General features: G+C 30.7%; 1 pseudogene; it reads right to left on the bottom strand.

Annotated features, from left to right (window-relative positions):
* Positions 1-629: 629 nt before the first annotated feature.
* LOC114397178 lies at positions 630-6317 on the bottom strand (annotated as a pseudogene).
* Between the last annotated feature and the right edge of the window lie 383 nt (positions 6318-6700).

Genomic DNA, 6700 nt, shown 5'->3' with positions numbered 1-6700 from the left:
AATATTACTCACAAAATCAGGATCCCCATTACTAATTATCCATTGGGGCTCCATATAGTCTGTAAATCTGCTACATGAAGTGCTGAGCAAGTTCAAACTGAATGGTAGGAGGAAGATAATTTCAGTTCAATCCCCAAAGTTTTCAAGAAATTCTTCTAAATATTACTCACAAAATCAGGATCCCCATTACTAATTATCCATTGGGGCTCCATATAGTCTGTAAATCTGCTACATGAAGTGTTGAGCAAGTGTTACTGCTGTATATGGACGTGAAAGGACCACAAAATAGGACTTTGATAAAACACCAATTGATAAAAGTAATAAAAAATAGAATATAGAAGACTGAAATTATACACAATACAACAATACACTTGCTGTCCCAGAGACAAAGTCTCCTTCAGAGATTATCTTCTGTCCATAAACTACAAATAATTTCAGACTGCCTAATTACACATCATACTATCAAATATATATTCCCAATTCGTAACTACCGGCTGTTATTTTCTACACATAACTACCTTTCTGCAATTTCTAATACATAACTGTTTTCTAAAGCAGTTATCTGAGTTTCTAATACAGAACTGATTTCTAGAACAACTATTTTCTACACATAACTGTCATAACTGCCTCTAACTCTCAGTTTTCATCATCTCTTCTCTGTTTTTTGTCATCTCACCTTTGAAAATTTAGAATTGTTGGTAGATTACTTACAAACCTTGGATTAACATGAAATCTCGAATACCTACAAATCCCAACCACATAATCTCATCAGTCACCACTATCTCACAGCCCCTGTAAGTCACTCAAACTAAGACACCTAATTTCCCCTACCGATTTAAATCTTCTTTGCTACAATTGGAACTAAGGGACTCATTGGAGGATCTTGAACATTTTTGTGAATGATCTGGGCATTACCAATTCACCCTGGGAATTACAGAATTCCCGTGTTTATTGAACTTGGAAATGAGTGTAGTTTATTGAGAGGAACAAGGTTCAGTGTTCTGTGATTTAATATTCCTGTGGGATTAGATGGAAAAATTAGAAAAAGGAATTGAGATTGACAATGAGAGTGAATTTGAATGGGGAAATTAGATTTTTGTGATCTTTTTGGTTTGGTTGTTTTCTTGGTTGAGAAATGAATTTTGAGTAGAAGGCTTTTTACTTCCCCAGTTGGTGTGATTTATAAGGTTGGGGGTTGAAGGCATTTCATGTCCCCAATTGGTGATTTCTAGTATGTTTGTTCTCCCATTGTGTCGACTTCAATCCGTGTCAAAGAGAAGCTGATATGTATATCTTCTAGGTTTATTTTGCTATTTGATGTGCTTTTACCCACTGATGCAAGTATTAGATGCAGTACAAAACATGCATTTAGTTGAAAAGTTGGGAAAACGGTTTAAGAAAATGTTATTTTTGAGCATAGTATGTAGTTGGGTTAGTGACTTTTAAATCACATGGCATTATTTTTTCCTAAACGAACTGTAGTCACTATTTTATACAAATTCCACTCAAAAGATTGAATAGGCCTGGCATTTTCTTATTAGTGTACAACATTAAGTGATTTTCAAAGTTCCCCACTAAAATGAGATCCCTTCAATAAATTATGCATTCTTCAACTTGATTGATTCCACCTCGAATCCAGAAAATGAACTTTGTCAATCATGATACCTTTAGTAACAACATATATATTTAGGGTTCTATAGCCAAAGAAAAAGAAAACATATGGCCCTCATTTCTCTCTGCACCATATTTTTGTCCCTGTTTGAAGTTCTTTTAATAGAAAATAAATTAATAATTGTGCATTTGCTGATATGCATAGAAAGGCCAGAACTTGATACAAGATGCATGGAGTTAGCAATATGTTTTAGAAGAATGAAATATAAAGATAAGAATATATATATATATATATATATATATATATATATATATATATATTAAAAAATTAATATATTTATGCCAAAAAATAATATATTAAATTTAATTACTAAGTGAATTATTTATAGTAATTAATATTTATGTAAAATATAAATTTAAAACAAAAGAGAGTATTTCTGGGGTAGTGTAAAAAAACACAATGAAATAACACCCTGACATCTCTTTTAAAAAGATTAGTTCTTATAACATCCTTTTAAATCAAACAATATTTTTTCTTAAATAATGAGGAGATCATCAAATAAAATTAAATATACTTTTATAGTTAATGTTATTAATTTTATTTTCTCTTTTTCGGCTAGTCAAAGTCACCCATTGTGTACATATATTAATTATGGATTTAACAAAGAATTAAGCCGATACATAAATATTTTATAAAAAGAATTATTATAAATATTAATATATATTTATAATTTATACGATATCATTATTTTTTTAATAAAATTTTACTTTTATACATATCTATGTGATTTTGAGGTCAGTCACCATATGTATGAGGTATTCGTAGTTGAAATCAAATTGTAGAGGAAATGTTATTGGATATTATAGAGAGTAATGATGTGAAAGCCTCATTGTGTCAATCCTGAATTCACGAGTTGAGACGATATATGATGAAGGACTATACACTGATGGCATGTGCTGTAGTGATATGAAGAGTTAGACTTTGGTACACTACAAGATGAAATGCACCTATATATGGTCAGGGTAGTAGTGCATTCGATGACTTGATAACCCTAACACCTATGGCCCTTCAAGGGTGGATGGATGCTCTTTAGGCTGTGCACTTGAGCCCTTAATTCACATGAAGGTGACGAGATTCAAACCTTCATAGAGCTACCACTCTAGAGATTTTTATACTAAAATATAATTTATATCTGACTAGTTAATATGTATAATGTGTTTTTATATATATAAATATATATATATATATATATATATATATTACAAAATAATATTTTGACTATATATATATTTCTTATAAAATAATTTAAATTACTTTATAAAAAATATCATAAATTAAATAAGTTTTAATTTTTTTAATGGTACAAATCATAAATATATATTATCCACAAGAGAGAATCATGCTCAAAATTAATATAGATGATCAAATTTTCTTTTTGAGTATTTCACACAAATGTTGACCAAGTATTTGATAATATCATAAATTAAAACAAGAGAAAGTCAACAATTAAAACAACAGAAAGTCCAAAAATAAAAATATATCAGAATTTGGCAAATCATTAAAAACATGAAATTTTTAAAGGCATAAGAAGATGACAAATCAGCAATCCATCCTCAAATTTTGACAAGAATTATGATGATCATACATGAATAAAACAAATTAATAATTACAAAGGAGAAGTCCTTAATTCAATATATCTTGAAGCAACAAGGCATGAAAACAATAGAAACATTGGTTCATCCTTCATACATAAATTGTCATTACACTGGCCTTCATTAACATAGCCAAGCCTACCCATCTATACCTGTTTGTGGGACATTCTGATGCCCTTGGATTCATAATCCGGCATGTTATCTTCATGTTGGTCAACCATGTCAGTTGCATTTTCTAGGCAACAGTCTTCGAGTTCTAGTGATTGTTTTATATCTCTGATCGATGACAAAGAAAATGACAAAGACCTAGAGACATTCTGACGTCGTTTGAGGATAGAAAGCTCTTCCTAGCCCAAAAATTTATCATTTTAGTTAAATTATCAACTCACATAAAACTTATACTACAAAAAATAACTGATACCACCTTCAAAAGTCGAATTTGATGTTGTAAAGCAATTACATCCCCAGTAGAATCTTCGTTCACCACAGCCTACAAGAACAATATATGGAATGTATAGTGATAGGTTGATGAGATTCATTCCTTTGAAAGAAATTCAGACTGATCATAGAAAGCATTTACAAGAGGCTCATAAATCCTATTCTTCAAAATATCTGTACCAATTCAAGTGAGCTGTCATTTAATTTTAAGAAATAAAAGCTTCAAACTTGTGGGTGGTTTCTAGGTTTGGTTAATTGGGCACTTGGTTGGTAGATCCGAATAACTGTGTTAGTGAGTATGATTCTGAGTAATTTGTTACAATTATATCGACTGATATAATTTAATTATTAGATTAAATGTTATATTATTAATATTAATTATGAAAATAAGTTTTATGGTATTTTAATTCATCAATATTACTTGATTTTAATTTTTGGCCAAAAATAGAAAAAATAATTTAGGATTTTATTCTTAATATTAATTATAAGAACATTCAAAATTCAGATAATATCAAATCTTATATTTTTTCTTCATTTTAATTTTTGGCCAAAAATAGAAAAAATAATTTAGGATTTTTTTTTATCATAGGATGTTTGTAAATTTATGTGATGGACATATCTCACTGTGCATATTAAAACAATTTTATTGTTTTTCCACTAACTATTATGCATACTTTTTTTTATATAACTTTGAATGAGATCAATTTTCAGAACTAGAACAAATTTATGGATTTGTGTTTGATCATTGTCAATATTGACTTGGCTTTAAGAGAAAATAGAGCCTCCATTTCTTACTGTTGAGTCTAGTGCTGTCATGGGAGATTTTCTGAGAGATATGAGCCCTTAAACAAAAGTGTGTCTGATGGTAACAAAATTCACCATAAAATTAGCCCATCAGGAACAAAACTACTATGACTATAAAGTTCATATCATATAAATTCAAGACATAATAATAAGTAAAATCAAAGTAGATTTTCCCAATTTGTGAATGATTGATGTCACTCTATCTTCCATTTGGTTCAGTGAGCCTTGATCTGCACCCTACCTGTTCTAGAAACTTAGTAAGTTGCAAGTGTTTTGCAGCCCATTGTTCAGCCAACTTTTGCTCCTTGCTTTCAGCATCTCTTCTTAGCCCTGCCAACTACTCCCTATATTCTGCTTCAATTCTATCCAATGCAGCCGTTTGCTCCTCCCTCAGAGCTTCCCTGAGTTCTTTAAGTAAATCTCCCAATTCCTTATTATCTTGTTCAAGTTGAACAATTTTAGGTTCCGGTTCTCTCACCACCATCAATATCTACCTTTACATCTCTCACTGAATCCATTTGACAGGTATTAGAGACACGGTGAGCATTTAGTATGATGTGAATTTAATGGCATTAATTGATATTCATTCAATACAATATCAGTCATGCAAAAATGATTCAATATTTATGTTGTAGAAAAATTCAAACATAAATACTAGTTTAACATGATACTATGTTTAAAGAATGTGTCAGAAAATGTTCCAAGTTAGTATTTCGCTTTCAGCATATGCTTACCATCGGCATTATTGTTGGAAGACTGTTGCCTTGTCTTCTCACAATGTCTGACAACAACAGCCATGTGGCTATGGCTCTTTTGGAACTCATTCAAAATATCATAAAGTGGCAACGTTTCTGGAACCCTGTTAATATATGTAATAATTTAGATATAAATGTATGATAATATAATACTCATTTATTTCGGTGGTTATATTATATCATCCATAAAAATTGCAAAGCATAAAAAAAAAAAAATACCTTGGAATTCTTTGGATGGTCACATTTTTCACGGGTATTTCTTCTTCTGGGTCAATTGTCAATAAATTCTTGACCTGAAAGTAATAAGAGTGCATGCTTAAATCTAAATCAAATGTAATGTACAATCACAGAAATAGATGGCGTGGAGAAAAACATATGACATGTAGAGCAAAGGAAAAGGAAATATAAATTCAAATCTTAGTCTGACTCTCAAATAATGGTTATGTCACATGTCAAGGCTAAATTTCAATTTAAGCTGCTTTAAAATTTTCTTAATTTGTGAAAAATGATGCCTTAGGGTTTATCAAAACCTAGCAACATAGTTTTGGTCGAACAGACAAAAATAATTAACTTCTGCAAATCATCTTGATGGAAAGAAAGTTAACAGGTTGAAGCTTAAAGAAAATAGTCTCATACTGTTTGTGGTTTTTATAAGTTTTCACATAGCAGAAAATGACTGTTCAATACTGAAGGAATAAAGAAAAATAAGTGACTGTATGCATAATTACATACCAGAACAAGTCCAATAATATTTGTAGGCTGCTCATAATAGACAGGAACTCTGCTATGCCCTTTCTCCAATATTAGATTCATCAAATCCCTGCTTAATAATAAGCATTCAGTTGGATGACAAAATGCTGTATAAGATAGAAAAGCTAGTTTGAACTTGTAATTTTTTTGAGTCACAAATAGAGTCCTTACCTATCAAGCTTTGCATTAATATCAATGGAAAATATATCAGTTATGGGAGTCATGGCATCACTGGATGTCTTCTCAGAGAGTTCAAGCGCTCCAGCAATGATTGTGGTTTCATCATGTGTCAGTTCTCCACCTTTTCCAGCCTAATATATCAGAATTGTCAATAGTTGTATCTCTGACTTCTTTCCTACTCTACTGAGAACTTTAAAAAGTGGAGTGGTTAAAAGGTTCAATGTTTTGTCTATCTTACAATAACTTCGTTTACCTTTCTCCAGACAATAAAGTTTTTTGCATATAAATAACCTCTACATAAGAACATGCACACTTGCAAGCACAAAATGTCTGTTTGCACACCTCAATGCACAAAATAGAGAAGTAATAACACTGGTAGATTTTTTTTTTTTAAAAGTAGGTTATGTTCAGTTGAACTCTAACCCAAAGACTCTATTAGTCATTTTCCAAATGGATATATAAATACCCATCACCATTAATCATTAACAAATAAAGTAGAAGGGAGCCCA

Source organism: Glycine soja, chromosome 18 (genome assembly GCF_004193775.1).
Source record: "Glycine soja cultivar W05 chromosome 18, ASM419377v2, whole genome shotgun sequence".
Taxonomy (NCBI): domain Eukaryota; kingdom Viridiplantae; phylum Streptophyta; class Magnoliopsida; order Fabales; family Fabaceae; genus Glycine; species Glycine soja.
Note: the sequence above shows the minus strand (reverse complement) of the source record. Positions and strands in the feature narration are given on the sequence as shown.